The sequence below is a fragment of the Staurois parvus genome, unplaced genomic scaffold (assembly GCF_062004578.1).
Source record: "Staurois parvus isolate SC_StPar_1 unplaced genomic scaffold, SC_StPar_1.0 ptg001932l, whole genome shotgun sequence".
Classification (NCBI taxonomy): domain Eukaryota; kingdom Metazoa; phylum Chordata; class Amphibia; order Anura; family Ranidae; genus Staurois; species Staurois parvus.
This window is the reverse complement of record NW_028319728.1, coordinates 74,776-99,554: the sequence shown is the minus strand read 5'-3', so window position 1 is coordinate 99,554 and position 24,779 is coordinate 74,776. Positions and strand designations below refer to the sequence as shown.

General features: G+C 41.9%; 1 protein-coding gene across 1 annotated transcript in view; it reads right to left on the bottom strand.

The window, feature by feature from the left end:
* Positions 1–14,854, bottom strand: part of RPH3AL (rabphilin 3A like (without C2 domains)) — a 186,771-nt gene extending 171,917 nt beyond the window's left edge. Inside the window, exon 1 of the mRNA XM_089664526.1 lies at positions 14,587–14,854. The gene's annotated coding sequence lies outside the window, so the exon portion shown is untranslated. The remainder of the gene's footprint in view (positions 1–14,586) is intronic.
* Positions 14,855–24,779: the final 9,925 nt, after the last annotated feature.

Sequence of the window (24,779 nt, the reverse complement as noted above, 5' to 3'; positions counted from 1 at the left end):
CACTGGTTGAGAACAATTGCAAGACAATTGCTTCCTTTGTTAGGCATTAATTTTTTTATCTGTGTATTCCAAGAGTTTCCATAACACTGAATGCTTGAGCTAAAAATATTGCATTTTTTCTTAAAGCAGACTGAGAGGTATAAAGAGTGTAGGCACCTACAGGTGTCATCCCATACAGTACCTGTAAGTCTTCCAACCCCCCTGGCATAGCTATGTGCAGAGCTTCTCCAACAGGCTTGCATGCCCCCCTCCTACACATTCTTATTGGTCACTGAGGCTGTCTCTCATAGGGATGGCCAATTAAAAAGTGTGGAGGTGTGGCTTATCAGCAAGCGCTGACATAAACTGGAATTGGACCTTGCCAGGGTAGTTTGGGAGGCTGTTGCAGATATCTTGTACTTTATGCATGCAGCAGGTTTGGAATTTTTTTCCTTATGAGTCTTTTCAAAGCAAGCCTTCACTCCTTTTTCACTTTTTCTCCTCTTGTTCCTCATCCCTCCCTCTTAAACATTTGGAGACTTTTTTTTTCCATAGTAAATACCTTTTTATTCTTCTTTGCAGCCCACAATTCAAGATTCCTCACCTAGGTGAGGTTGGCTTCCATCAACCACCCACTGCCTCCTGGGAAGTCCACATCACACATCCCAGGCAGGAGCAGTGAAGCAAAGCATCATACAATGTTATGCCCCACACGCGCAGACACATCACAAGCCTCTGCCAGGTCCTAGCAGAGGCCTGCAGCATGGCTGTGCATGTGGCGGATGGAAAACCAGTAAGAGGACTTTCAGATTGTGGTGTAGAAACTGACTGCTGCCAGGGGAACCCTAGCTGCAAAGTAGAAAATGCTGGTCATTATTATACAGGGACAAACATTAGAAAGAGTTAATTTCATTTTACTTTTTTATAGTGACCTTCCACCTTAACATTGCTTTCAGTCAAATACAATAAAAAGGGTATCGCTGAAACTCTTTATTAATAAACCCTCATTTTTAGCACTTTCAGCAGGTGATTGAATCACTTAGTATCCAGCCTGAAGTATGCAGTTTCTTCATCTTTTTATCCTTGCCTATGTACCTGTTTATGCAGCATACATTTATGATGCTTGATTAAAAGAACTTAAAAGCACATGAGAGAATAATCTCCCTTGAAAATTGATTAGCTTTACTTTCTTGTAGACACTTTTCACTTTGGATTTTTGTGCACAAAATGGAAAGTTACATCCTTGACAGAAACACCTTAATCTAAAAATTGACGAAAGTAAACAAGTATCAGCTCTATCAGCAAATGATGCAAGAAGCATTCTTTACTAGGCTCCACTTCATACCAAATCATTGGTGTCCTCATATCTGTACAAAACAAGTCATGTATTATGTATTTAAGAACATTGTGTAGGAAGATATACTGCAAAGACGCAATGGGACTGGAGCTTTAAAAACCTGATGGGAAAGCTTTAATAAATATGGCATTATGGATTTCATTTTGCAGTTATTTGAATATAATGTTTGTGTCAGATTTTTCCTATAACCAACCATGTCTCAGAGAGATTTACCTACAGTTCCTTTCCTGTAGATTCAACAGGAAGTGAGAGGATATCTATCCAATGGGAGAGAAATCGGTCATGAGAACAATGGATGGATGATTCCCCCAATATTCCTGTTTTGGTGGCAACTGCAAATCTTGGATCTATATTCACTGTCTCGGTGAAACTGGTGACAATAAAAGATAGCAGATGGGAGGAGTCCGTTTTTTTCAGTGTGTTGAATTAAAAAACTGACCAGATTTCCTCATCCACACATTCAAGGTGGATGGGGAAATCCTCCCTTCTGAGCTATTGCATTCTGACAGCAGGGAGACTTTCCATCAGTGTTGCAGGTTATAGCTTGCTGTGATGGACTGCCTAGCACTTCGCTTGTGCGCTTCCGTCCAAGAACTGCTTCCTTGCTGCTGGGACACAGAACCAAGATATTATAGCCGGGCATCGCACCAAAGACTAGGAGACACTAGCTTAGATGCCAAAACGGTTACTCTTTATTGAATAGGTTTTATTCACTTCACAAATAGGGGCAGTCCCCCCATGAATAATAAAACCAAATATTACACATTGGGTAAACACCCCACACTGAGTAAAGAAGTATAGTTGACACCAGACCAAGGGCTGACTGACCATTTGATAACCCGGGCACTGCCCGAGGGCCCGGGGTCAGTAGGGGGCCCCATGAGATGCCCCTGGTACCTTTTTCATAGGCTTTTTTGAGTTTGGGCAAGGACACAGTGGCCCCATGATCCCCTATTGCCCAAGGGGCCCCATGAGTTGTCAGTCCACCCCTGTACCAGATTAATCCCATCATATAGGAACCTCCAGAAGGACCAAGCAATAGGCGACGCAATTAAATCAATTAACATTGGGACAAACACATCACACCTTGTTAAACAGATTACAGCAAGAGTCCTCAGCATCAGGTTGTTTTGAGTGGGGGGTGGGGGGGAGAGAGGGTAGTTGAAGCTGTCAATGCCGGTTTGGGCACAGAGACCCCTAATCTGAATGCTCGTCCTCCAGTTCTCAGAGTCAGTCTGTTTTGGGGATACATGGAATTGAATCCAAAGTAAAAAGGTCCTCCCATTGAACAGAGACCCGTCAGATGCCAGGGCCCATTGTCAGTAGGCAAGAAGCTTGCCTGCAGTCACCTCCAAAAACTCGAGTGGGGAAAATAGATTGACTTCTATTTAACCACAGGGACCAAACATGAATCAAAATTCAACTGATACCTACTGAACTGGCCGAATTTTGATTCATGTATGGCCAGCTTTAAAAAGGATGAATCTCCCTAAAAGACACAAATAAAACCCAAGAGAGGTTCTCCCCCTCACCACTTTATCCAAATTAAAGAAAATATATATTTTGCTTTTAGTTATATTTAAAGTGCACTAGAGTCATTTTTTTTTATTTTAAGCAATGATTAATTGTAACACTTGATGTAATTGTAACACTTACAAGTTGCAGAGATCACAATGCCTTCTCCCCCAGTAGGCTGACACCTATTTTGTTCAGGCACTAACCAGGGTCAGTATCTACTTTTTGTATTAAGATATTGGCTCAGACCTCACAGTCATGTAAATAACTATCTACACACACAGATCTCCCTCTCATTTTATGGCTTGCAAGCTGGGCGTACTTGACCGAGTCATTTAGGCAAGTGATCGTCTGGTTTTCCTCGATATTTGAACCTGTACAAAAATTCTCAAACAATAAAGGATTTTTTTTTGTTTGACATAGAAAGGTTGTAGCGTATATTGTTTGTTTGTTCCTGATCATACCCATTCTTTCATATCTGATTTTTACTGTATGAAAACAGTACACATTAATGTTGAAAGCCGTGTACACAAACGATACGAAAATCGAGTGATCATTCCTCATACGGAATTTTTCTTACGATTTTCTCATAGTGTGTACCCCATTTTACATTATTGCTATCACTGGGGAAAATGTGGAAATGCTCCTTCTTGTCTGCAGGAGAAAGGTTCAGTTCAGCCTAGGCAAAAATCAGGGCTTGTTGGCACCACAAGGCACGTAAAACCCCACAGAATGTACACGTCTTAAAGCATGTCTGTTGAAACGCATTTTTAAAAGCTTTATGTACAGGACAAATCAAGGGTCAAAATACTAACAACATTTTTTGGAGTTTTAGGTGCTTGGCGTTGACACTTGATTTTGTGCGTTACATTGCAGAAAAATGCAGCATATCTACATATTCCAGAATACATATCAACACACTTGTATGGTGTGAATAGGGCACATAGAGAACAGTTGATTTTTCTGTGCCCTTGCATTGAGTCTGCAGCTCAGTGCACCTGGTGTGAATGACCCCTCATTCTCAAGGACTCATTCCTCAAGGACTGCTTTTTAATAAAATGAAAGGGCCCCTGTACACTTATGATCAAGGGGAAGTAAAAAGGAGAAGAGTGAGCTGTATTTTTACTTCCCCCCTTAAACAGCTCTCAAAGTTCCATAAACACAGCAACAAAAATTTTACCCGACAGTACCTCTGCTTACAACCCACTTAAGAGAATGGGGCCACACCAAAACCTTGTAACCACGTGCAATTCACATAATTGCATTGTGGTGCAGCACTTACAGGGTTAAAGTGATACTAAAAGCCTAACACACACACTATCCTATATGTATATTCTTATTGAAGTGCATTCAATGGACTTCTGTTACCGATTGCTATGGGCTAGCTCACACCTTTGTGGTTTAGGTGAGGTGTGTTGTTAGTGTGCTTCATTAAATATGCACTTTAGGTGCATTTGACAATCATTACCAATGAGCCATATACAAGAGCCTAGAATACATAAATACAATGAACTATGTAAAATGCATTTTGATTAAACAGGCCCTTGGGGCCCATTCACACCAGTGCATTTTAGATAGTTTAAGAAAAAAAAAAATCTTGAAGCATTTTTAATGTGTTCTCATCAAAACATGGGCAGCACAGTGGCTAAATGGTTAGCCCTTCTGCCTGGCAGTACTAGGGTCATTGGTTCGAATCCCAAACACAGCACCACCTGCCTGGAATTTGCATGTTCTCCCTGTGCCTGCGTGGGTTTCCTCCAGGTACTCTGGTTTCCTCCCACACTCTAAATACATGCTGGTAGTGTCTATGTGTATGTATGAATGTTAGTTAGGGACCTTAGATTGTACGCCCCTTGAGGGTTAGGGACTGATATGAATGTGCAATATATATGTGAAGTGCTGCGTAAATGGACAGTGCTCTATAAAGTACCTGAAATAAATAAATAAAAACATTCATTATATAAAGTTCAATAGTAAAGCTTGCAAAACACACCTACAATGCATGTAAACACAACTTGTATAAAATGCACTGTACCTAATGTGCAAATGTTTGCACCAGTCCTTAGGGTGTAGCTAACAGAGAGGAAACTAACAGATGCAGAGGAAGCAATTGCTCCTGGACCCATGGGGACCAAACAATGACTGCTACTCCTTTTTACGAGCAGCAGTGGGCTCAAAATTATACTCTACAATGAATGAAGGAACACATTAAGGACTCGTTCACACTTGACTGTTTTACCAACGCTTGCCAAACGCCCCTATAGCGCTTGGCAAGCGTTGGTCCGGCGTTTGCGGAGCGTTTTTTAACGCTCGGCAAACGCCACATGCGCGGTTTAGCGGCGGTTGCTAGGCATTTGCCGAGTGTTAAAAACGCCCCACAAACGCCTGTAATGAAGTTTAAATGCTGTTACAACTCCGCAAACGCCCCGCAACCGCGTCGCAAATGCCGGCCGGGCGTTTGCGGAGCGGCACCATAGACTAGAATAGGAAGCTTCAACGCCTCCTGACTCGACCAGAGGCGTCTGTTTTGCCGCAATGCGATGCTAACGCTCCCGTTAGAACAGCACCATGTGCTGCAATGTGCAGAACTGTCTGAGGCGTTTGGGAAGCGGTAAAAACGCTTCCCAAATGCCTCTCTGCCGCCTGCACACAACGCTAGTGTGAACGTAGCCTAAGTTCTTTTTTTTTTTTTCTCAGTTTTGTAAATGAATCCTTCAGCCTTTAGTAGGCTGATGGAGACTGAAAAATTCAGAGTTAAGTAGGGTATACACAGTCTGAAAATTAGCCGGTTCAGCAGGAACAACCGGCTTCTGTTAAATAGTCATGCTGGAAAACCAGCATTCGATTAGTGCTTTCAACCAATGGCTGCAGCACTGTTCAGTGTATTCTGATAGAAGGGAGGGGGAGGGAGTCACAAGATTAAAAAACAAAACATGAAAAAACGTGTACAAACACCTAAAAAAAAGCAAAACAGAGAAAAGGCAGATGCACAAGTGTGAGCTTAGTCTTACCCTAGGTTCACACCTATGCAGTTTGCGTCTGATCCGTTTCTGCAGTGCATTTTGGTACTTGCATTTTTGCTGCGTTTTGCTTTTTCTCCTTGGAACAAGAAAAAAAAAGCAAAAAACGCATCAAAAACGCACTACATGCTTTTCTGCAGCGTTTCATTTGAAGTCTATAGAACCAAAAACACAGCTTTTTGCATTAAAAAAGTCCCTGACCCTTTCAAAAACGCACCGGGTGAAAACACGGAGATGTGAACATGTCCCATAGGAAATCATGTTAAATGGACTGTAGTGTGTTTCTGCAGAAAACACATAAGTGTGACCCTAGGGTTAGGACTGGTTCACATCTGTGCAGTGTATTTTAGGGGAGTTGGGTTTTAGGCACGTTACCATTGAACTCTATAGATTGTGTGTATTCATGAAAGCACATCAAATCATAATCACCACTCACATACAAGATCCCAAAACAAACAAACATTCTGTTTGACCAGAGCCAGACTTTTTGCATGGATTGCTCAGACAAAAAGCAAGCATGCTGGAGATGATTACAGGTGACAGATCAGCTTGGCTGTGGAAAAGACAACCAGAAACAGACATTTAGCTTCTGGCGTTTAAGATCTCAGAGATTCCCAGCTGCACTCTGAACATTTCTATAATGTTCAGGAAATATATTGCAATGACGAAGAAAAAAAAGTTTAAAGCATGTCAGATTCCAACAGAAAGGGCCCATTTTGTGTTAGCACATGCAGGGGCGGACTGAATATTCGGGCTCTCGGGCAGTGCCCGAGGGCCTGGGGTCAGTAGGGGACCCCATGAGATGCCCCTGGCACTTTCATATGCTTTCTTGGGTGTGGTTTGAGCGTGGGCGAGGACACAGGGGCCCTGTGATCCCCTATTGCCCGGGGGCCCCATGAGTTGTCAGTCCGCCCCTGAGCACATGCACTTTCATACATTGAGGTGTTCTACATTAGGTTCATCCTGAATAGGCTGTCAGCCCACCTCAGCTTATGGAAAAAATGGATTTGCACCATTTTGAATAACGCACCGCATCATAACACATAGTTGGCTCACATCTCTGTGTTTTCCTGCACTAAAATGCAAATACATTGTGGGACGGTAGGTATGTACTTTAGTATAATATTCTTATTTATGCACTTTAGGATGACACTCAAAATTAATGGCACCTCTATGCATTGCACTAATGTCCATATGTTAAATGTGCATCACGGTAAAGGTACAATGAAATGTGGTCCTAAAGGAAATGGATACTATAATGAAAAAAGGTTATCATTCAGACAATTGTATATCATTTGGTAAAGATAACTTGCCTGACTAAATCAAATTACATAAAGTGACCTGCACGCAATCCTGTGTAGGTGACACCATATGGCACAATGGCAAAGAAGAAAAGAAACAGTGCATACGTAAATATATATTAAAATAATTTCATGAAATCAAAAGTCCTAGACAACAGAAAAATGAAAATCCAAGTGATGTTGTACAACATAAGAAAGTCCTTGAGCATCCACACGTCTTCCAAACACCAGAGTGCACCGTCACCATACATTTCAAGGACTCCTACCAGAGCATGTGGACTGTTTTTTGGACAGAAAAAAAGTCGGAAAGGCATATGTTTAATTCATCTGTAATGGATCTCATACCTCCTCAGCTTCTCCATATATAGCCATCAGGAGTTAATATCCCGTTTGAAATCTCTACACCTTTCCTCAAAATCAGAAGAATACTACATCCAATAGATGTAAGTCATGGCATGAAAAAGAAGTGAGAAAACGCATGCAAAACCATAGATGCATGTTTATTAAAAAAAAATAATACACTGCCCAAAAAAATTAAAAGGAACACTTTTAAAACACATCAGATCACAATGAGGAAAAATCTCATGCTGGATATCTATACTGATATGGACTGGGTAATTTGTTATGAACATTATAAGGATGCCCCATCTTTTGATGGAAATGAAAATGATCAACCTCCAGAGGACTGAATTGAAAGACACCCCAAAAATCAAAGTGAAAAAAATGATGCAGCAGGCTAGTCAATTTTCCTGAAATTTCATTGCAGCAACTCAAAATGGTACTCAGTAGTTTGTATGGCCCCCACATGCTTGTATGCATGCCTGACAACGTCGGAGCATGCTCCTAATGAGACAACGAATGGTGTCCTGGGGTATTTCCTCCTAGATCTGGACCAGGGCATCACTGAGCTCCTGGACAGTCTGAGGTGCAACCTGGCATCGTCAGATGGACCGTAACAGGATACCCTAGAGATTGTCTATTGGATTTAGGTCAGGCGAGCATGGGGGTCATTCAATGGTATCAATTCCTTCATCCTCCAGGAATAGTCTGCACACCTTTGCCACACGAGGCGGGCATTGTCGTGCCCCAGACGGAACCCAGGACCCACTGCATTAGTGTAGGGTCTGACAATGGGTCCAAGGATTTCATCCCAATACCTAATGGTAGTCAGGGTACTATTGTCTAGCCTGTAGAGGTGTGTGCGTCCCTCCATGGATATGCCTCCCCAGACCATCTCTGACCCACAACCAAAACGGTCATGCTGAACGATGTTACAGGCAGCATAATGTTCTCCACAGCTTCTCCAGACCCTTTCACATCTGTCACATGTGCTCAGGGTGAACCTGCTCCCATCTGTGAAAAGCACAGGGTGCCAATGGCAGATCTGCCAATTCTGGTGTTCATTGGCAAATGCCAATCAAGCTCTATGGTGCCGGGCAGTGAGCACAGGGCCCACTGGAGGATGTCAGGCTCTCAGGCCACCCTCATGAAGTCTGTTTCTTATTGTTTGGTCAGAGACATTCACACCAGTGGCCTGCTGGAGGTCATTTCGTAGGGCTCTGGCAGTGCTCATTCTGTTCCTCCTTACACCAAGGAGCACATACTGGTCCTGCTGATGGGTTAAGGACCTTCTACGCCCTGTCCAGCTCTCCTAGAATAACTGCCTGTCTCCTAGAATCTCCTCCATGCTCGAGACTGTGCTGGGAGACACAGCAAACCTTCTGGCAATGGCACGTATTGATATGCCATCCTGGAGGAGTTAGACTGCCTGTGCAACCTCTGTAGGGTCCAGGTATCGCCTCATGCTACCAGTAGTGACACTGACCCAAGCCAAATGCAAAACTAGTGAAAAACAATCAGAAAAGAGGAGTAGGGAAAAAAAATGTCAGTGGACTTCACCTGTAAAACCATTCCTGTTTTGGGGTTGTCTCATTATTGCTCACCTAGTGCACCTGTTAATTTCATTAACACCAAAGCAGCTGAAACTGATTAATAACCCCCTCGGCTACTTAACTGACCAGATCAATATCCCAGGAGTTTAATTGACTTGATGCTATACTCTGATTAAAAAGTGTTCCTTTAATTTTTTGAGCAGTGTATATCCACTCACATGTCATTAATCATAAAAATGCTTAGAAATGAAGAATACTGCTCATGACGTCATCACGCTGGTTACTACAAAGAAACAGTCTAGATCAGCTCCCGTTGCTGGTATTATAAATTTTTAAGCGTTTTTATGATTGACATGTGAGTGGCGATATTATCTTTTTTAATAAACATGCATCTATGGTTTCACACTATGCAAGTTTCCTCACTTCTTTTTCATGCCACGAATGACATCTAGCACTATTGGATGTAGTATTCGATTGATTTTGAGGAGTGGTGTGAAGCAGACTTCAAAACGGGATATTCACTCCTGATGGCTATATATGGAGATGCTGAGGAGTTATGAGATCAATTATAGATGATTTAAACATATGCCTGACTCTTTTTCTGTCCAAAAAACAGTCCACATGCTCTGGTAGGATGTCCTTGAAATATATGATGACGGTGCACTCTGGTGTTTGGAAGATGTGTGGAAGCCCAAGGACTTTCTTACTATGTTGCACAACGTTACTGGGATTTTCATTTTTCTGATGTCTAGGACATTTCCTGAAATATTTTTTGTATAGATTTATGTATGTACTGTTTCTTTTCTTTTTTGACATATATTGTGTCATCTGCACAGGATTGAATTTAGGTTGATTTATGTAGTTTGATTTAGCGTGGCAATTTATTTATACAAAGTTGTACACAATTTGTCTAATTGTTTCTGCCAGCTGCTTTCTTTGATCTACCAGCGCGCTTTCGGTAAATATAGGAGTTAAGTGTATCATTATCTAACCAATGACTTGGTCGCATCCATCTACATTCACATGCATGGAGCTTCTGACAGGTCCACCTGAAAAACCTGACAGGTGGACCTGCAGAAGGAGAGAGTGCCATTCATGGTCTCAAAAAACAGATCAATGCCAGACAAAATATGCAAGCTCATTACCTGCACCTGTCTCTTGTATTAGACCCTGACAGAGGAGATTAGACATGTACACTGCCTTGTAACACTGCAGGAACAAAGTATTGAAAATATAGTTAACGTATAAGCCATTCTGGATAGCATGGGGAGGTTAAAACCATTTTTTTTTTTAGCAGTCTGTGTCTATATAGGGAGATTTCCCTTTCTATTCCTGCTCTGGTGAGGATTTGAAATTTTGGATTTACCTTTACTCTTGTTCCAGGCAATATGGAGGATTGAGCTTGAGCATCTTCTGAACGCTAAACCTGCAATCTTTTTTTACTCCAAGCCTTCCTGCCTATTTGTTTACATGAGCTGCTGGGTGGTAATGACAAAAAATGAATGAAATTGGAAAAAAAAAAATGCAAATTTAGAGCTCTGCTAGAGATAAGTAAGGCCTCATGTACACTGCTGCTCCTAAACATGAGTTTAGGCGCTTTTGGTGTTTTATGGCAAAGGCTCTAAAGTCAACTCAATAAAAGTCTGTGTCCATGCACGCATAGGCTTCTGCTAGAGTTTAACAGCAGCAACATTTAGGGGCAGTTAAAAATCACTCTCCTGAATGTAGAAGAATGCATTCAGGGGAGGAACGCTTTGACCAAAAAAATGCAAAACACATCAAAAAAGCATATAAACGCACCTAAGCGCTAGCCGTGTTTAGCACTTGTGCATTTATTCATTTCAATGGCAAGTAATGTGGACACAGACAGCAAAAAAAACCTATTGGAAGTTGAAGGGTAGTGCTGAAACTCTAGGATCATCCAGTTGCTATAGGAGTAGTAGTACTGATTGGATAAGGTATTTGGATTCTGAGATGGCAGTTTCTCTATGCCAAAAGATTTCCAGTTTCCCTGGTTTGTAAAGAAGTTAATCTGAACCACTACACTAGAAGTTAGTCTTCCAGATATGAATTTTTGTTCCAAAATAGAGCCAATGCATTTCAGGGGTCAAAGAGCACCCCCTTCATAAGGGCTTGAAGTGGGAATTAATATACGCTGCAATCAATACAAAGTATACGGTTTTCAAATCAGGCAATTAATGAAGCACACTACCTGTTTGCAGATGCTTCATGCAGCCCATTTCAAGCCCTGATGAAGGGGGAATTCTGTGATCCCTGAATCATGTTGGCTCTGTGATCAATTTAACTAGGAATTTAGTAATAAAAGCCTCAGCAATAAAACCTGACAGTGTTTATAACCCTTCACCACCCAAAAAACAAAACAAAAAAAAAACATGTTTGGCTTTAGTTATAGTTTAAAGCAGCACTCCAGTTAAAAACTCTACTTGATCCACACAAAAAAAAAAAATCATTTTTAGTTAAGATCAACCTGTGCGCAGTCCTGATACAATAGCAATAAATGAATGAAACAATCTGCTGCCGCTATGTCCTCATATGATCACACATATCTAACGGACAGTATAGTTAATGGGACAGCGCTACAGAGAATATACTGATAGTCCAGAAGAATTAATATAACAAATTCTATGTACATATCAGGATACTTACTGAATGCATATTATAAAAGTATCATAATAATAGTGTAACAAACATTCATCACAATAGCATATATAATGTTCAAATAAAGTCTCAATCAGCTGTTTTAAAAAAGTTCCCTTCCGTCCAAGTGCTCAGAAAAACAGACAGGAATCACCACTGGTGAGGAACCTTCACCTTCAGCCTCTCATCTGATGGTTAGACCTACTGAACTTCAGTCTTATCACGCCTTTAACCCCATTATCCCTGGGTTAAGGGAATATCCGTCAGGTATGAGTCCTCCAAAGTTCCAATGTAAAGGATTCCAATATAAACAATATATAAAAGAGAGAATCTAACATAGTGTGTCCCCATATATAAACGTTATTGGAATAAATTAAAAACAACATTCACAAATAAAGTGCACGTTCCTGGTGCACTACAGATGACAGCTGTATTGGAATGGTTTTCCTCTGACTGCTGCAGCTGGTGGAAGCTCCGTGATTGGAATCAATATGCTCTCTTCCCTCTCATCCCCTGATGGTGTCCTGTGACTATAGTCCGTATGGTCCTGTCAGCAGAATTTGTGGGACATGGTATATGATAGAGATCCTACAGGTTTCTGGTACAAGATACTCCCATTCCTTTTTATTTAGAACGTTTTTATCCAATCCTTTTATTAGTTTTTGTAACTCCTTTTTATATTTAGATGTTGGATCTGTGCAAGAATGTGGTAGTTATTTGCATCCCCCAATAATCCCTCCATTTCTTGGATGTAATAATCTTTGGACAACAACACTATCCCCCCTATTTGTCTGCTGGATGTATGATCACATCACACTTCTCCTCTATGCTTTTAATACCCTTCCTAATATATGTAGGTTCCCTATGTTTATTAATGTTAATTTTATTCAAATCCTCTGAGACCATTCTATTAAAAACCTCTATGAATTAATTATCCTTAATTTGAGGATTAAATGTAGATTTATTTTTCAATTCACTATGAACTATTCTAGAATTGAACATTGTTTGGGTATTTGACCTACCTTTTGGGTTAGAAATGAAATATTTCTGTATATTGATTTGTCTAATGAGCTTTTGTAAGTTTACATACGTTTATTAATTAATGTTTTTCTTGGGGGCAAATTTTAGGCCTTTATCTAGAAGTCTAATTACCTCTGTAGTGAGATCTACACCACTGAGATTGTAGATACCCTCCCCTAATGTTCTCTTTTCCTTTTTAGCTCTCTCTCTCTTTCCTCCTCTACATCCTCTGTCACCACCCCACACACCCTCTGACAAAACCATGAAGGCATAACGTGTAAGGGTGCATAGTGGAGTGAGTGACGTTCATATACCTGCATACTGGTTCACCGCTGATGGGACCATATGGACTATAGTGACAGGACACCATCAGGGGATGAGAGGGGAAAGAGCATATTGATTCTAATCACGTAGCTTCCACCAGCTGCGGCAGTCATAGGAAAACCATTCCGATAGTGCTGTCACCTGTACTGGACTTTCAGTATATTATCTATTATCTGTAGAGCTGTCCCATTAACTATACAGAAAAAAAAAAAAAAAAAAACACATTTTGCCTTTAGTTACAGTTTAAAGCAGCCATCCAGTTAAAAATGTTATTTTCCTGTGCAGTGAGGCTGTTCCTGTGCATGGGTTAATTGCTCGTTTTGTCTAGGGGCTCAGGGTAAAGCTATACTTACCCATTCCTCTGATGCTCCAAAAATTTGAGCTCCCCCACATCCAGCTGTGGACTGTTCCTACCGTCCTCACATCTGGAGCTGGTCTATGGGCATGATTGCATCAGGAACAGCCCATTCAGAAGACTGCTAGCGTGCGGGGGGGCAGCAGCGGAGGGGACTGGTCTTGCGTTCGGAGGATCAGGTAAGTATATCTTTACTTTCTGAGCCCCTGGACAAAAATGAGCATTTAACCTATGCAGTGTGGGCACAGCCCCACTGCATGGGAAAATAAAAATTTTGCCCAAATTTTTTCTTTAAGTCAAATATCTGACATTCAGAGAGGACAAGTGGGGCACCCATTGAATTTTACACCCAGACTTGATCAATAGCCCAAGTACTACTATACTGATATAATAAAAGCAATTTCTTTATTTGATACTGTAGATTACTGCACATCACTACTGTTTGAATAGTTCCAAAATTATACATACAATATAAATACACACACACAAAAGATACTTCTTTTGAATAAGTCAGCAAAAAAAGTATACATGGTAAGTAAAGTGCAGCAGCCCACAGTAATCAGATTTCACTTAACAACTGCCTTAGTAATATCATTATTGCTGATAAATTGTTATGGGTTGTTGCATACACATATTGAATAAATTAAAAACTCAGATAGTGCACAACCACAAAAGGGTAGCAGTTTCTTATGCTATGCATTGATTTCTAACATAGGCAAAATGCACAGATATGAGCAAATACATCATTTTCATTGTGTCCTATGCAACACATCATACACGTTCATTTGGTTGGGTAGACCGTCATAAACACAGAGCAATGTGTCTAAAAAAAAAAAATATATGGCAATATGCATTAACTCATTCCACATTTTTTGTTTTATAACAGGCATCTTTTATAATCCATATATCCATAACAGCAAAAGTTATTTTTTGACCTATTCTTACACTAGTGACAAAAAAAAAAGAAAAAAAAAAAAAAAAAACTTTGCACATCAAAACCCTAAATAACAGGAATAAACGTAGAAGGAAGCTTTTTCCGTGTCTCCTAATGACAGTGGCAAGAAGTACAGAAAAATAAAGAGAAATAATCCAGGACCTATGTAATGCTGCCAGAAAGCAGAGCTGTAATAAGGCAATAAGTGACAGGCACTGAAAGGAAACTTACCAAAGCAGATGTATGTGTCAGGTAGGATGTCGCTTGGTTTCTTCAGTTCAGTAGCAGGTTTGAAAAGATCAGTTGCTTTTTAGAAACAGGAGGCAAACATAAGACAACTAGTATCACTCAAATGCTCAAATAAAGGTTTCAATTAGCAGTCAAGTGAACAGCTGCAAACAAGCACAGACCTGGACTGGCAGACACACAGGAGCTTAGTGCACGTCACAAGGACAGCTTGATGACTGAGTCAGAGGTGGGGAACTACATGCGTCTCATTATTTGCCATCCCTGGGGACAGAAAGGACATATGTCAATTACATTGAAATCTTAAAGCTTACAGTACTTTAACCGGAGACATTGGTTCCTGTCCTATTTTACATCTCATGCTTGAAGTGATTGTAGCCGTATTAGTACAATTGCAACAATACAGCTGGATAATCATGTGTTATCTTTTTTTTTTTAATTTGCACTAACCGTTACTTTTTCAGGACTAGCTTTCAGGGGCTACCCTACGGTTGCCACCTCATCCCTTTCAACCTGAACACATTAAAGTGTTACTAAACCCACAACAGTAAAATCAGTCTGTATGTGCAGTAAAGCATGCTTGTTATACTCACTGTGGAACCTAAGGGGTTAATCCACTGCACTGTGTAAAAAGGATGTTTGATCCTTTCTTGTCTGCCTCTCCTCTTGTTGAAATGACCACCTGATACAGACTGAATCCGTAGTCACATGCACATGCTCAGTTTGGTGTGTATTGCTAGAGGTTTTTTTTTTTTCTTGGGAGAGTGTATGTGATCAGCACAGAGCCAATCAGCACTGTCCAGACAGAGGTTCATAACTTTCACATCCTCCTAAAGAAAACTCTTCCAACAAGCTTTAACATGTGCTCTGCTGGAGTCACAAGACTGCTCTAACTGCTGATGAAAAAAAGGTATTTAGTAGTTTATATTTACTAAAATTACTGCATTTACATGTAGTGTGTACTGTGGGAGACCAGATATAGTGAATGCAGGGTCCTGGGTTTAGTATCACTTTACACAGGTTCTGAGGCTATCTTAATGCAGATAAAGCACAAAGTGAGTTTAAATTACCATCTTAATTAGCCAAAGAACCTGTGTTATTAATATATGTTTGGGTTTAAAGGGATGAGGTGGCAACCCTAGGCTACCCCTTCTTCTAAGGTCCAAGCAGTACAAATCTTGCTGCTGTCATTACAAAGCATTTTAAAAAGCTATTTTACATATCACAAATAAAGACATCATTTAAAATATCAAATATTTGCAGTTGTAATAAATTACATGATCAAATCACAAAGAGGGCTTTTTTTTAAATAAAAGCATGATGTTTATTATTTCTACCTTCAGAGGTCAATTTCTTAAATTTCAAATGCAAAAGTGATCCAACAGTTTTTTGTAGGGTTCCAAAGCTCCACACCCAATCTCTAATTACTATACAATCCTTTTCATCTCGAAGTTTGACAAGACAGGACAAATTTCTGTAGATAAATAGGTACACCACACTGGGTATAGGTAAGGGTTTACAATCACTTTGTATTTCAATAGTGTTTATTAGTTTTAAGCAGTATAAAACAGAGGCGACAAACCATGCCCCCACAGGGGCTATCAATTGCACCGATAAGATAAAAAACATAATAATAAAAGAAAAACAGTGCTCTAACTTCAACAAGGCAGAAGGTACGCCCACGCAGGGGCTATCAATGGCACATAGGTTACAATGACGGTAATGAAATTCCAACTGCAATTAAAGGCAACTGTCAACTATCACCCAAAAAAACTAACAGAAATGGAAAGAAAGAAAGAGAAGAGAAATAAGAGGAGAGAAAAAGAAAAAAAAGAGAAGAGGGGGCAGAGATCCAGGAGCGCCACCATCAAACGCCAGTGCCTAACGCCAGTACATCCCCATACTAGCCAAAGGAAGCGTGGGAAAGGCATATTGCAACCATGGTTCCCATATTTTCGAGAATTTACATTGGGAGTCGTTGCATATGCTCGACATCTGCTCATTAAGCATCATATTGGTCATACGATCCCGCACCCCCTGAAAAGGGACAAACGGACTCTTCCAGGCCTGAGCAATTGTTCTGGTGGCCGACAGAAACAAATAGGACGCCAGCTTCTGCTGATGAGCAAAGAGACCCGGTATGGGGCAATGAAGCAAGGCATACCGAGCATCCCGGCGTATGGATAGATGAAACAACGTGAAAAGGAGGCCAAATACACGAGACCAAAAACGGACCAGTCTCGGGCATGACCACCAGATATGCAAGACATCGCCACGATGGCCACAACCCCGGAAACATCGATCACTACAAGCGGGATTAGCCTGGGCCAAACGAGCCGGAACCCAATACCAACGAAACAATACCTTATAGGCTGCCTCCAGCGTGGTGGTATTGAATGAGCATTTAGCTATGAGTGACCAGGCCCTATTCCAGTCCTCCGGATCCACATCCACCCCCAGGTCACGCTCCCACTGAACAACATATGAAAGAGAAGTATGCGACGGGCGTCTGTTCAAGGCTGCATAAAGAAGGGAGATAAGGCCCGGGGCGCCCGGGCGCTGCTGACAAAGCTGTTCAAAGGCCGATTTCTGGTATGGAAAAGAAGAAGTGCCCCGCAGCGAGAGTAGCCAGTGCCGCAATTGAAGGTATCGAAAAAATTCCGCCGGGGGAACATCCCGGGACTCCCGAAGGGTTTACAATCACTTTGAAGTAATAAAAAAAAAACCTTCTGTATTTTTCTCACCCTCCAGCTCCCCTAGATACTTACCTGAACCCGATCTTGGGGCCAGTTCACACTACATGAATTTCAGTTGCTTTTTTTCTGCATCCAAAACACACAGAAAGTAGGTCATATAGTTGTCAATGTCATAATTCACATCAGTGCTTGTAGTTCCAGTGCGTTCCGGGTGCAGAAAAAAAAAAGAAGAAGAACATGCTGCATTTTTCCTGCATAGAACTGTACCGGAACGCTGTAAAATGCATCACAAACGCACATGTCCCTATTTAAATTGAAGAAAAAGAGATGGGAAAAAAATGAACTAGAACGCATCAAAAACGCACTGGAACATGTCAAAAATATGCATGCAGAAACGCATCCAGAACACATTTGGACTGCGTTTCTATAACCCTCAATCCAGTGCTGTGTCCAAGAGCACTGGATCTCTGCTCTCCCTCTCTCCTCACTAGACATGGAGCCATTGGCTTCTGCTGCAGTAATCACAGCCAGTAAGGAGAGAGCTGGCGGTGGGGCTGGGCATGGGGAGGAGCTAGGAGCACCAGTGGGGAAGCCCCAGAAGAGGAGGATTGGGGCCTCTCTGTGCAAAATATGACATATTTGTTAATAAATGTTACCTGTACAATCACATTAAAGCGGAACCTCACCCAAAAGAGGAAGTTTCTATTTTCGCCCCCCCTCCTTCCCATATTTGCAATGTTTTTTTTTGGGGGGGGGGGGAAATTGGGTACCTGATTTTGACAGGTACCAGCTCCCACTTCTGCTCTGATCACCTAAGCTGCCTCCCCCCCTCCTTCCCCACAGCCTCTTGGGCCAAGTCCCAGCAGACTGCTGGACCATTCAGGAGGTGCAGCAAGGTTCACACATGCACAGTGGGCAGCTGGCTGTGCAGCCACAAGTTGTCAGAGTTGGCGGCCCACAATCAACATGTCGGTGCCTGGACCTGAAGACTGGCAAAGAGCTGGGTAGGGTGAGGACATTCCTGGATCCTGGGACAGATAAGTGTTTGTTTTTTAAAAGTCAGCAGCTACAGTATTTGTAGCTGCAGACTTTTACATTATTGTTTACAGAGTGGATATCCTCTCTTAAGTCCATCAAAACCTCCCCCAAAAAATGTAATATATTGCAGCTTACCAGTTCTTAGGTGTGGTAGTTTTCTTTTTTAGCCTATTTCTTTTAACTTTATCACCTGGTGATCCAACCAGTAACACAACTGTAATAACGTGGCCACACTAACTCTTTCACTGTACTCATGGAGGCACAAAGTCGGCAACCAGCAGCATTGTTGATCTATAGAGAGGGTAGTGTACAAGGTACTGGCAGAGTTAGATAGGATAAAGGTTTCACATAAATGAATACAAGCTGATCATTGTAAGCACTCTTGTTAGTGTTAAATGGTTTGTCTCAACCCTTTAATTGACTTTTTCCTTTAATTTAACTTTTTCTGCACAGCTTGGTCTGTTAGAGGAAGTTGAAAAATAACATGTGGGGAGGTGCAGAGTAGTGTGGCGGCAGTAAAGACACAGAGTTGGGTTGCAATAAAACTTGGAACTTGTATTGAAGAGACTGCCAAATACAAAGAGCCCAGCGGGAGAATGTCGCTTGGGGATAACACTCACAGTTCAGTTCACACAGGCAGAGATGCACGGACAGTGTCTGTTTCAGAGGGTGAAGTGTGGCCTATCCAGTCCCAAAAGGGGAGACTTCTTAAAGATAGCCGATCGCTAACCTGTTCCTCCTCGTCAGGAACCTTTTCCTGCCACTAGTCACTTTTCCTGTCAGACGGGGTCTCTCTACCTACTTTACCCACTTTGCAAAAGCACCACAAACCATGGGGCAAGGACTTATATAGACCCTGATGACCCAAGATGTCCGCCAGGGGTCACATGGATGCAGCGTAGCCAACTGGTACTCTGCTCCGTGACCCAGGAAACCAGGTTTCCCCTGACTTCCTCTCCAGGCTGTGGTAGCACTCCTTTGAGTGTCATCTACAATGAAGTGAACAGACTGCACCTGCCTACAAACACACTTACTGGCAAGGTCAACCAAATATTAAAGAAAAAAAAACAAAACAGCTGTGTTAAAGCAAACCTAAACCCTCCTGTCCTTTACAGCCATGGAAGCTGCCATCCTAGCCTCTGTATGATCTACAACTGCCATTGTGCTGCACATGTGATCAGTTATGACACCAGCCATTTGGTGACTTGACAGTTCAGTTATCATTAAGCCTGGGTTCACACTGATGCGGTGTGGAATTCTCAGTGTTTTCTAAACTAAATCCACACCACATCAGAATTGCACCCCATTCATGTGAACTGCTACGGGTGTGTATGTTAAGTTAACAACACCCTGAAATCGGTCCACAAAATGCGGTGAGATATGCAGAATCGGATCACATAGGTGTGAATACACATGCAATCAGATTCTAGTGCGGACCCAAAAAAGGGTCCTGCACCTTTCTGGTGCGGGTGCATTGCAATTAGAGCCATACAAAATGTATGGCTCCAATCACACCACACACAATTCGCATGTGATTTGCACAGGAATATGGTGCAGTTCCTGTGCAAATCACATGCGAAGTACCGCAACGCATATATGTGAACCCGGGCTCAAGATGCGCTTGTACCTGTTTTAGGAAAACAGTTAAAGGATAAACTCCACTTTCGAGGAGAAAAAAAGCAAATAATAGAAAAATAAATAAATATATATATATATATATATATATATATATACACACACACACATAATACAATTGCAACACAAGATTCAGTTACAAAATGACTTCTCAATCTATCTTCAGTTTGTAGCCCTGTAATTTTCTGTAAAATGCAATACAATATGGAAAACTGTATGGGTTCTATACACAGATGGTGTACAGAACACCCCATGAAAATGTCATTTCCTGCTTGTGTGATTGGCTTAATGACATTCCCAGAAGTCTGCACTTTGGTACAAGCCAGATTTCTGGCATATCCTGCAACAAAAATGTCATTTTTAATGAGATACTCCCAAAGGGAAATCATCCCTATAATGAATGTAAATTAAGGACCTTAGATTGTGTGCTCCTTGAGCCCTGGTTCACACTGATGCAGTGCGGAATTTGCAGTGTTTTCAGTGCGAATTCCACACTGCATCAGAATCGCACCCCATTCATGCGAACCGCTGCGGGTGTGTATGTTAACAACACCCCAAAAGTGGTCTGCAAAACGCAGTGCGATGTGCAGAACCGGATCCCATAGGCGTGAATACCTATGTGATCCGATTCTAGTGTGGACCCAAAAAAGGATCCTGCATGTTTTTGCTGTGGGTGCTGTGCGAACAGAGCCATATAAAATGTATGGCTCCAATCGCACCGCACACAAATGTGATTTGCACAGGAATGCAGTGCGGTTCCTTTGCGAATCTCATGTGATGTACCGCACCGCACATATGTGAACCCAGTGTTAGGGTTAGGGACTGATGTGAATGTACAATATATATGTGTAAAGCTCTGCAGAAATTGATGGCGCTATATAAGAACCTGTAATAAATTAAAATGTGTGCATATAATTGCACTAACATCCTTCCCCTTTGTTTACTCATGCTGTGGGTGGGGAAAAGCCTGGCCTGCAACTGTTGGAGGAAAAAAAAAAAAAGCATGATTTTGATGTTTGAATAAAGAGGAGTTCCAGGGGTGCCCAAGCTCACCTCTAGAACCCATCTATGGCTAGCCATACCCCTATGTTGAGTAGTTACAGCAATCATCAGCTTATTTTCATATTGTTTTGCACATGAAATAAAAGAAGGCAGCATGGAATGGCCTTGTCTGCCTACCTAGAGTTGAGTTAACCGCAACCCTGAAGAGTAGCAAAAAATCTGTGTCAGGTGTAGCTAGGCTCAGTTCACACTAGCTTTGTCAGCAAGCACCAGACAGGCCTTTGGGAAGTGTTTCTAACACTTCTCAAACGCCTATGAAAATTCTGCACATTGCAGCACACAGTGCTGTTCACACTGTTGCGTCGCAGCAAAACTGATGCCTAGTGTTGAGTCAGGAGGATTTGAAGCCTCCAATTCAAGTCTATGGTGCCACTCCACAAACGCCTGTGGTTGCGGAGCGTTAATACCATTTAACTTCATTATAGGTGTTTGTGGTGCGGTTTTAACGCTTGGCAAACGCCTATCAACTGCCTCAAAACCGCGCACAGGGCGTTTGGGGAGCGTTAAAAACACTTCCCTAACGCCTGTCAAACGCTATAGGGGTGTTTGGCAAGAGTTAGAAATAAAGTCACGTGTGAATGAACCCTTATACTGCTTGATATTTCCACAACAGGAAAAGTAAGTTAGAGAGAGTAGGAAAACAATATGGGCTAATCTAATTAAAATCTAGTTCCATGCAATAAATAAAACCAATTTACCTGGAAGATTAAGCTGGGCTAATGCACTGGGCTGCTGTGAATAGTGTCCTAGCCTTGAGCGTTCATGTCAGCTGCTGTGCCGCTCTCACATCCTGTCAGCTTGTTACTTCCACCTGTATTGAAGTGCCTCAGCCAGAAAATGGAGCATGAGTCAGCCTGATTGAAGGGGAAGTGATAGGCCGCTGCTGAATTGGATTTGTTCTAGGAATTACAAAGGCTGCTATGTTTGCTGTGACCAGTCTTTTTGGCAATTATGGATTCTATATTCTTTTATAACTATAAGTACACCTTTGGACTATGCCATGTTAACATAGTGTGTTCTGCATGGTTTATGTTTCTTTACCTCTTCCCATAGATTCATACTGGTATGGCCCCGTCTCCTTTTTTCTTTTTTTTTAAATTGCCATGTGTGCTCTATCATCATATGAAACCGCTTTCTGGATGCGAAAATATTCAATGGAACTATCCTAACCTAATTGTCTGGCAACAAAATCAGTGCACAATAGAATCACAATGTCTGTCAGAGGTTTCTTGATGGTCCTGTTGCAAAGAGTTCTTCTATCCTAGTGACACCCTATCTCACAGCTTTATACACAGGTTGTCACTGGGGCAGGAAACACGGGAATACAAATAGCAGCAAAGCTGGAAACAATGTATTCTTTTGGAACCATAACATTTTACAGTTGTCTGTGACAAATTAGCTTAATTACATAGTTAATCTGGTTGAAAAATTCCATCTAGTTCAACCAATAAAAGAGGAAAAAAAAAATGTATACAGTCCTATATACACGATCCTATACCCACTGTTGATCCAGAGGAAGGTAACTGGCAAACAAAGGGACACAATAAAAAAACGATTACATTAAAAGTCATTCAGACTAAAGGTTTGTGTATGCTTTTGATTGCCATAAGTAGTTCCTAATATTTTTAGTATAGTAAAAAAGTCTAAGAGCCAGATTGTCGGTATAAGGTATACACGGACGTTGTCGGCATAAGGTGTATACGTACGTTGTCGGTATAGGGTATACACGTACGTTGTCGGTATAGGGTATACACGTACGTTGTCGGTATAAGGTATACACGTACATTGTCGGTATAGGGTATACACGTACGTTGTCGGTATAAGGTATACACGTACATTGTCGGTATAAGGTATACACGTACGTTGTCTGTATAAGGTATACACGTACGTTGTCGGTATAGGGTATACACATACGTTGTCGGTATAAGGAACACACGTACGTTGTCGGTATAAGGTATACACGGACGTTGTCGGTATAAGGTGTACACGTACGTTGTCGGTATAGGGTATACACGTACATTGTCGGTATAAGGCGTACACGGACGTTGTCAGTATAAGGTATACACGTACGTTGTCGGTATAAGGTGTACACGTACGTTGTCGGTATAAGGTGTACACGTACGTTGTCTGTATAAGGAACACACGTACGTTGTAGGTATAAGGTGTACACGTACGTTGTCGGTATAAGGTATACACGGACGTTGTCGGTATAAGGTGTACACGTACATTGTCAGTATAAGGTATACACGGACGTTGTCGGTATAAGGCAGGGGTCTGCAACCTTTAAGACATAAAGAGCCACTTGGACCCGTTTCCGAGAGGGAAAAAAAGACTGGGAGCCGCAAAACCATTGCAACATTTAAAACAAATCCGACACTGCATATATTGCAAAAAGCGCTCTGGTCATGAAGGGGGTTTAAGGGCCCAGTAAGCAAAGGGTTAATCAGGGCCACAGTGTATCGTCATAATCACAATCATAGCCTTAGGTCAGTGGTGGGCAACCTTTTTTTTCAACTGAGCCAAATCTCGCCAAAACCACGATTGAAATTTATTTTGAGAGCCACATTTTTAAAACTGAAAATACATCCCCCATATAGTAATTCATCCCCCATATAGTAATTCATCCCCCATATAGTAATTCATCTCCCATAGTAATTCATCCCCCATATAGTAATTCATCCCCCATATAGTAATTCATCCCCCATAGTAATTCATCCCCCCTATAGTAATTCATCCCCCCTATAGTAATTCATCCCCCATATAGTAATTCATCCCCCCTATAGTAATTCATCCCCCATATTAATTCATCCCCCCTATAGTAAGTCCCCCCTGTGTCAATTCACTTACCTTTGCTCCGCGCGTTCCTCTCGCCGTGTTCCCGCGCCGTTCCGGTGTAGCATGAAAATCTGTCTCCTATGAGGATCTGTCCCCCTCGACGTATCTGCGCATGTGCCAGTTTCAAGCATTAGCAGCCGATCGGCGATCTCCGGCACATGCGCAAATACGTAGAGGGGGACAGATCCTCATAGGAGACAGATTTTCATGCTACACCGGTCTTCAGGGCGGACTGGGAGAGGAGCCTAGCGGGAGCCTAGCTCCGTGGGCCGGATTAAAAGGTCCGCCGGGCCGTAGTTTGCCCATTGCTGCCCTATTGCCTGTCACCTGGTGGGCAGTGTGCTCCGGAGCCGCAGCCAAGGTGAAAAAGAGCCGCATGCGGCTCTGGAGCCGCGGGTTGCAGACACCCGGTATAAGGTATACACGGACGTTGTCGGTATAAGGTATACACGTACGTTGTCGGTATAAGGTGTACACGTACGTTGTCGGTATAAGGTATACACGGACGTTGTCGGTATAAGGTATACACGTACGTTGTCGGTATAAGGTATACACGTACGTTGTCGGTATAAGGTGTACACGTACGTTGTCGGTATAAGGTATACACGTACGTTGTCGGTATAAGGTATACACGTACGTTGTCGGTATAAGGTATACACGTACGTTGTCGGTATAAGGTATACACGTACGTTGTCGGTATAAGGTATACACAGACGTTGTCGGTATAAGGTATACACAGACGTTGTCGGTATAAGGTATACACGTACATTGTCGGTATAAGGTGTACACGTACATTGTCGGTATAAGGTATACACGTACGTTGTCGGTATAAGGTATACACGTACGTTGTCGGTATAAGGTATACACGTACGTTGTCGGTATAAGGTATACACGTACGTTGTCGGTATAAGG